Raw genomic sequence first — 8,309 nt, 5'->3', positions numbered from 1 at the left:
GGTCTGTATGTGGGATCCGAACCCTCGGGTGGGAGCACCGCCGCGCTTCCCAAGTGGCGCACTTATCCAGTGTGCCACCGGGCCGGCCCCTGTATATATTCTTTTGAAAAAATGTCTATTACTGTCTTTTGCCCATTTTTATATCAGATTGTTTTTGCTTTTGAGTTGTTTGAGTTCCTTATACATTCTAGATATTAACCCCTCATCAGACATATAGTTTGCAAATATTTTCTTCCATTCTATGGGTTGCCTTTTCACTCTGTGGATTGTTATTTTTCCTGTGCTGAAGCTTTGTAGTTTGACATAATCCTATTGATTTATTTTTTCTTTTGTTGCCTTTGCTTTGTTTTATTTAATTACCTTATTTATTTATACATGCTGATGGGGCACAGTTTGTTGTTTCAAATACATGCATATATTGTGTAATGATCCAATCAGAATAATTTGCATATCTATCACCTAAACATTTATCATTTTGATTTTCTTTTTATAAAGTATTTAAAATATAATAATAACACTTCTTTCCCATTCCCCTTTGAACAGGGGTGAAAGGTCTCTGGCTTTCCCCACTAGAGTGAGATACAACTGTTTGGCAGTTTGGGACACAGCTTTGAGGACAGCTAAAAGCACTTATAACACAGAGCTGCTTATTCCTGGTGAAAAGATAGAAATCTTGGAGGCACTTTCAAGCCTTTTTACTTGTGAAAAGCAAATTCCACCCTATCAGGGATTCCTGTCTCTGGTTCTGTTGCAGATCCCCCAGACCCCCTTTCAACACATTATCCCTCATTTCTCAGGAAAAGTAACTTTTCTTATGAGCCAAGCAATCAGGCTTAGCAGAGAAGGGGACACCCTTGGCACATGTCTGGCTGCACAATTGTTCAGTTCAACTTGGACAGCTCTGTCACACGTAAATTAATATGTTATCATTAGGAATGTGGTTTTGGATCAGGAGAAAAGACCCTGATGAAACTCTCTAGAGAAACAGAGGATCACGTGACACGTGAGATTTCTTGTTCTAACAGATGAACCGGTCAGGAACCCGATCTGCTATGCCTCTTGGAAATAAGGTGGTAAAAGTCAACCTGGATCTGAAGATAAGAAAGGAAGCAAAAAGTTACTTTTAAACATACTTGCAGATCTATGGCTCTTTAGATTCGACTTTCCTTACTTCATTATTCTTGTCCTTTTCTCTGTGCTTCTTTAATTTTCCTTCTTTCCCTACTTCCAGCCCTTTCTCCAGTGCCATCGGTTTCTCAAAGTTCAGCAAGTTTAAGAGTCAGCTTTTATGACTCCCTGACCATGAAGATCACAGCTCCTGACAAGAATCTGCTAACCAAAGACGGCCACCATCAAGTCCTGCCCTCTCTGCACTCGCAGGCTGGTCCTCACATCAAGATGTGAAGTCCAATATATACCATGGAATATTATTCATCCGTAAAAAGGAATGAAGTTATGACACATGCTACAACATGGATGAACCTGGAAAACATTTTGCTAAGTGAAAGAAGCCAGAAACAACAGGACAGATATTGTATGATTCCACTTCTCTGAGGTACCTATTCTTAGGCAAATGCATAGACAGAAAGAAGAACAGTGGCTGCCAGGGCCCTGGGGGAAGAGGAAAATGAGGAATTGTTTAATGGGTATAGAGTTTCTGTTTGGTATGATGAAAAAGTTCTGGAAATGGATAGTGGTGATGATTGCCCAACATTATAAATATACTTAATGCCATTAAATGCACACTTAAAAGTGACCCTGAATTGTACACTTTAAAAAATGGTTAAGACGGTTATGTATATTTTACTACAATAAAAAATATTGCAAAAAAAGTGGTGTCCAATCCTCGTCCCCTTGATTCTAAGCTGGCCTAAGGAACTTGTTTGACCAACAGAATGTGGCAGAAGTGACATTTTGGGACAGCCCATGCTAGATCATAAGAAGCCCTGCAGCTTCTACCTAAGCCTCCTGGAACACTCACTTGAGACACTGCCTCTCCAAACCCGGCCACAATGTTGGGCAGATCTCACATGGGAGGTCACAGCATCAACTGCCAGTCATGTGAAAGAGCCATCCTGGATGTACAGCCCGGTCAAACGTTCAGATGATTCCAAACCCAGCTGCCATTGATTGCAATCAAAGAGAGACTCTGAGCAAGAGTCCTGTCAATCCCTAAGACCGTCAGCGATGATAATAAACTGTGGCTTTAAACCATTAGGTTTGGGGGAGGTTTGTTATGTAGTCAGTAATAGGTAAGTGGAATGGCTGACCTCTCTCCTCCCTTACCTGGGCAGTGGGATGACTATACGACTCTCTTAGTAAGAAGGGATATTGCATATGTTGAGATTGTGTATGCCCCAATAATCAGACCATTATGATCAGGTAGTCAGGTACTTCTCTCCATGTGACATTTGAAATATTCTAACACCAAAAAAGTAAAGAACCAATCAAGTTTGAGGAGTTCATGCCTACATATGTGACTAACACAGTGCCTGTCATAATGCTTTATGACAACAATATGTTGCAGTCAACAAATGTTTATTGAGTGATTGAATAAATGATTTAAGGTCATATTTCCAAAATAATTTTCCATTAATTATGGGTTCCTGAGAGGGCCTAACAGATAGTCTGTGGAGAACGAGTTATAAAGTGAAGTAGATCTGGGAAACTTGAGTTAAACAAAGTTAAACAATGAGCACTTCCAACAACCATTAAAGTGTTAAGGTAAACTACGAATTATCAAGAGGAAGTAACCCTATGCGGCGTTCCCCAAATTTATATGAACAAGAAGCCACTTTTCCAAGGACACCTGTCTAATATCTCAAAGGAAGAACAGTTTCATGGATACAGTGTAGGGATCAATGGTTTAAGGACTGCTGCTTGTAACAGTTATTTATTGACATTTTAAACATGAAAGATTCAAGTTACCCACATAATCTAAGTAAGTATCATCAATGACTGCCAGCATCACAAAAAGACAACCGGACAACGTGTGCTTCCTGATGGATAGACACACCACCACTGGTGGAATATTCTGCCCCCCGAGAATCGAATTTGAATCAGATCCAGCCTCTAGATTTGACTAGAGTTAAATTACGAAACTGTAAATTACAGTTACAGGAACTAAAGGGGACAGCACCAGGGGGATGCAATACAACTCCACTGGACAAAGGACACAGTTGCTTTAACAAATAAATTGCAAAGGGGAAAACAAAAGGAAGAGGGACTTATTGATTAAAAGAAATGTATGGGCTGGCAGGTCAAGGTCAAGGTTTCAGATGCTGGTACTGACCAGATGCTGAAAAAAGAAAAAAAAGAAAGAAACTTCAGAGACCTATCAACCAAATGCAATGTGAGGATCTTGCTTGTTTGGCTCCACTTAAAACAAACCAATTATAAAAAACGTGAGACAATGACGAGGTACTTGATGAGTTTGACGAATTATGTATCTTTTATAAACACATACTAAAATATTTGAGGATGAAATGTTTGAGGGCTGGGCTTTATTTCAAAACAATCCTACGACAACGGAGAAGTGAAATGGCCAGGGGTTCAGATGAGACAAGTTTGAACATGTGTGGATTGCTGGAGCTGGGCAATGGGTGCATGGAAGTTTGCTGCATTTCTCTCAACTTTGGGGTATACTTTAAAATTTTCACATCAAAGAAGAAGAACAACAACAAGAACAACAACATGATATGAGCCGGCTGGACTCATCTCTCCACAAAGTCAATTCTTAGAAAAAGAAAAAAAAAAAGAAGACAACTTTGGGGTATACTTTAAAATTTTCACATCAAAGAAGAAGAACAACAACAAGAACAACAGCATGATATGAGCCGGCTGGACTCATCTCTCCACAAAGTCAATTCTTAGAAAAAGAAAAAAAAAAGAAGAAAAAAAAAAGGCAGAAAAGCATTTTAGAATGCAAAAGACTAAAAAGACAGAATAAGCAAATGCAACAAGTGAACCTTGATAGCATTCTGCATTTTTTTAAAAAAAGCTAGGTTAAATGGGAGTATTCACTTTTCAATCACTCATCAAATTGTACACTTATACACACAGAAATGTGCACAAATTATTCTTCAGTTGGAAAGGTTTTCGATTAAGAAAAGTTATAAAAAACATTTTGGAACCATCAGGGAAATGGGAATATGGACTGAATACCAGATCACATGATAATGTTATTATGGTGATGGAGAAGAATGCTTTTATTTTTAGGAGATGCTTTCTAAAGCATACAGAGGTGAAGTACCATGAAGTCTGCAACTTTAAAATAGTCCAATATAAAATATCTATTTATGTAGAGACATAGCAAATATGGAAAAATATTAACAGCTATTGAATCCAAGTGGAGGACATATGAGAAGTCATTGTGCTATTTGTTTAATTTCTCTGTAAATTTGAGAATTTTCATAATAAAACATTGAAAAAATATTGAAGAGATTTTGCATATTCAGAAATAATAGTAAGTACAAGTAGTTGTCCACCAACTAATACTAATGAACTTCTTTCTAAAAGAGCTAATCTGCCTGAGGGTGCAGGGGTCAGTGGAGTGTTGTCAACTTCTTTTTGGAGTATCGGGGTCATCTGCCTACTCCTCTCAATCAAGCACGACCTGAAATGAAGCAGCCTTCTCTGCTACACAGTGCTCTTGGGCAGCTCTTCCTCTCAGACAAGTCTGTTATGGAACCAGACCCACACAAGCAAGATAGTAATTAAGAACATGGACTCTAGAGACAGACCAGCTGAGACAGCAGCCCAGCTCTGCCACTTCTAGCTAAGTAACAACGGGCAAATTATTTAACCTCTCTGTGCCTTGATTTCCTCAGAATGAGGATGCTAATAATACTTCATTGGATTAGTGGGCCCCAAGGAGGAAAAAAAGATTACTCAGAGAATAGAAAAAATATATATTAAATGTATCTCATATGTATCTTCAAAGGGAGAGAGAAAAATACAATACATAAAACAAGAACAGCTCCTATGAAAAAGCATAAATGGGACATCAAAAAAGTGTTCCTAACCATTAAAAATTATAATTGTCAAAAAAATACTTCAAAAGAATGGCAGGAGCAAAAATTAAGAAAATACCCAGACCATAAATAAAAAAGACAAAGAAAGAGAAAATATGAGACTTTGAAAGGAGGTTCAGTCCAGAGGTTCATCTGATTATCAGATGTTCCAGAAAGAAAGAACAGAGCAAATGGAGGAAAGGAAATAATCAAGGAAACAATATAGATAATTTCTCAGCAGAACGGAGTGGACAATGCCCTACAGAGCAACATGCCCAAGTTTTATTGTGATCACTGCGATACATACCTCACCCATGACTCTCCTCTGTGAGACAGACACACTGCAGTGATAGGAAACACAAAGGGACTGTGAAAGGCTGCGATCAGGAAAGGATGGAAGAGCAGGCTCAGAGCCTGATGGACAAAACAATGGCTGCATTTCAACAAGGAAAATGCCTCCTACTCCATTCTCTGCTCCTCCTCCTGCAGGGGCAATGACCCCACCTCCTCCCAGTCCCCCACGTCCTCCTGGCCATGGTATGATGCCAGCACCCCATATGGGGGGCCCTCCCACGATGCCAATGATGGGCCCTCATCCTCCTGAGATGGTGCCAGTGGGACCTTCTCCTGGAATGAGGCCACCCATATGCCAACGATGCCTGGTCCTCCAATGAGGAGAACTCCCGCCTGTCCCATGATGGTGCCCACTCAGCCAGGAATGACACGATTGAACAGATAAGAATCGAGAGGAGGCCTCTTTACATCAGTTTTGTATGACATGCTGTACTTCACCAGGAGATCATGGTGCTGTGACTGTGGGTGTTTCTTAACAGCGTGACACGGAAGACGTGGTCCCCATTCCTATTAAAGAGAGAATAGTTTTGGAGGGGAGAAGTGGGACCAAAAAAGTGCAGTTATCATTTGTATTGTGAAATATGAAAATACAATTGTCAACACTTAAAAAGAAAAGAAAATTTCTCAGTGTGGAAGAAAGACACGTCTCCAAATTAGAAGAGGTCACTGAATATTCAAAAGGATGAAGGAAAAAAGATCCATACCCAAATATATCCTTATGTAAGACTCTAGAAGACTGTCAGAAAAATTATCTGAAACTTGAAAGTGGGCAAAAGAGATTACTAGGTATTCTATTTATTTATTTATTTATTTGGCTATTTTACAACTCTGTAGGAACAGAGTTTAAATTAGATTTTGGTAGAGATGAAAATAAGCTCTGTCTGATGGAACAGAAAACCATAAAAATTACAGTTTATGGCCCTGCTGTACGTTAACCAGTTTTGTATTTATGCCAGCAATCTTCTCCTAACACTGCCTGTGAATACTTAGCTTCTCAAATGCTCTTTGAATTCAGTGTTCCCTCATTAATGGCACATGCTTGTTTTATATTTGCCTGTTCTTCAAGCCTGCTTTGCAGGGCTAGTTATTCCTGACCCTTTAAGATGCAATTTGTGGCCAGGCCCATGACTTCTCTGGTCAATATAAGATACAAAAAGTCCTCCAGTCACTTCAAGTCACAAATCATCTCTTTTCAATAACTAAAATGTCCAGATCTGTGTCTCAGTCAAAACTCGGAAATTCACTTGAATTTACACTTCTCTGCCTGGCATCAGGCTTATTACTGTAGGCAGCAAGCAAGCTTGCAGTAGGAAAGGCAAGGGAGTCACAGACTTCTCTGTTTCCCTGTTTTTTGTGTCTGTAGCCTGCTAAGCACACTTCTGTCATTTTGGGTAGGAGGGTGTAAGGGGGAGGCCAGGGCCATACTGGTAGACGAGATAAGGCACAGGGAGAGTTCACTTGACTGTTAACATCTGGTCTTGGCAAGTGTTTACAGAGACTCTCTCCCGAATGGGGCTCCCATTGGCCCCTCTGAGATACCTGTTGCTGAGCCTGCAGTTCCTTGACTTGGGCTTCCAATAGTGCAGGCCCAGCCTCCTTCAGCTGTGGTCTGCTTGCTCCTCAGGGGTCCTCTTGGGCAGGATGTAAGCTAACCCCAGGCCCATCTGGTCAGCTAAAAGTATATACATTTGGGGTTTAGTCTGTGAACATACAGTTACTTTCCCACTGCAGTCTTTAACTCTGAGGCCACGGGGCACTCCAATCAGCCCTTTAGATTCCACAGGCACATGCCTAGTCAAACACCAAGGGACCCATATCAAGTTCTCCAAGTGCCTATCTTTAAGCACCTCTTGCCCACGGGACGGGGAACTCTAAATGCCAAAGCAATTCAGTAACTTTCTCCAGAACATCTGTCTCTTTAATTCCTAATCTTTTTATAGGCTGGGGGACAGAGATCAGCTAAGGGTTGCAAAACTGGTTTTCACCCAGCAGCTTCGCAAGTCCTGCTTTGATAGTTGAACGAATGCATACCCTCAAATGTGGGAGCAGTTGGCATCTCTCGTATTGAGGCCTCAGGTGGATCTGGAATCAAGAATCCAATTTTAACATCCTATTACAGCAGCGCTCATGTAACAAAAATACTGCGAGTGTCATCATGGGTTTTCATTGAGAAATATTCTACAGATAAAGTTTGAATGATATACTTGAAGAGCCAAATGTAAATGTTAAAACACTGACAATGATGGCGATGGTGTTGCTCTCAAAAACCGGGAGGTGAAAGGGGAAAGAAGTAGAACGAAGTGCTAATGTCTTTATCTTATGAAAGAGAGAGACTAAAGATGCTATCCAAAGTTGAGGAGTTAAGAAATAGACGCTTATAATATGCTTTAAAATTATAAAGTCATCAATAGGGGAAACAAAATAATTTAAAAAGTGGGAAAAGGAGGGAAGGTGGCTTAGCATAAGAGTGACAAATCCCTCACTTTTAGCAAGGTGGGACAGCCACCAGGAATGCCAAAGCCAGAAAGAGTTTAAAATGATTAATTTGGGGAAGGAGTGTAATTAGGTTTGGGTGCTGAGAGAAATGCACAGAGGTCTAATTATTACTTTTAAGCAGAATATGAAAGCTAATGAGCCCTTCTTTTTTTAAATAATAAATATTTTTCCCTCTTAAAAGGTAGTTAGTAAATTGTAAGATGTCACAGTGGGGTGTTTGAGATACAGGTAGGCAGAAGGCAGGAAGGAAATAGATTTATAGACGCATATAGATATGAAACAGTCTCAGAGAGGTGAAGTATTATGTCCCAGAGCACACAACTAATTAGCGGACCCAGGTCAGATCTGGGTCTGACTCTTTCCCCTCCGTCAATGTGCAGAACACCTACTAATACACAATGTCTGTCTAGAAATCATTCTTTTTTCTGCACTAAAGAGCTCCACCAG

At 40.1% G+C, this 8,309-nt stretch overlaps 1 protein-coding gene and 1 pseudogene across 1 annotated transcript in view; one reads left to right on the top strand and one right to left on the bottom strand.

The window, feature by feature from the left end:
* FAM189A2 (family with sequence similarity 189, member A2) overlaps positions 1-8,309 on the bottom strand; it is a 63,721-nt gene that overhangs the window by 35,553 nt on the left and 19,859 nt on the right. The window lies entirely within an intron of this gene.
* On the top strand, positions 5,284-5,751 carry LOC103589716 (annotated as a pseudogene).

Source organism: Galeopterus variegatus, unplaced genomic scaffold, assembly GCF_000696425.1.
Source record: "Galeopterus variegatus unplaced genomic scaffold, G_variegatus-3.0.2 Scaffold715, whole genome shotgun sequence".
NCBI lineage: Eukaryota > Metazoa > Chordata > Mammalia > Dermoptera > Cynocephalidae > Galeopterus > Galeopterus variegatus.
This window is presented reverse-complemented; position numbering and strand designations above follow the sequence as displayed.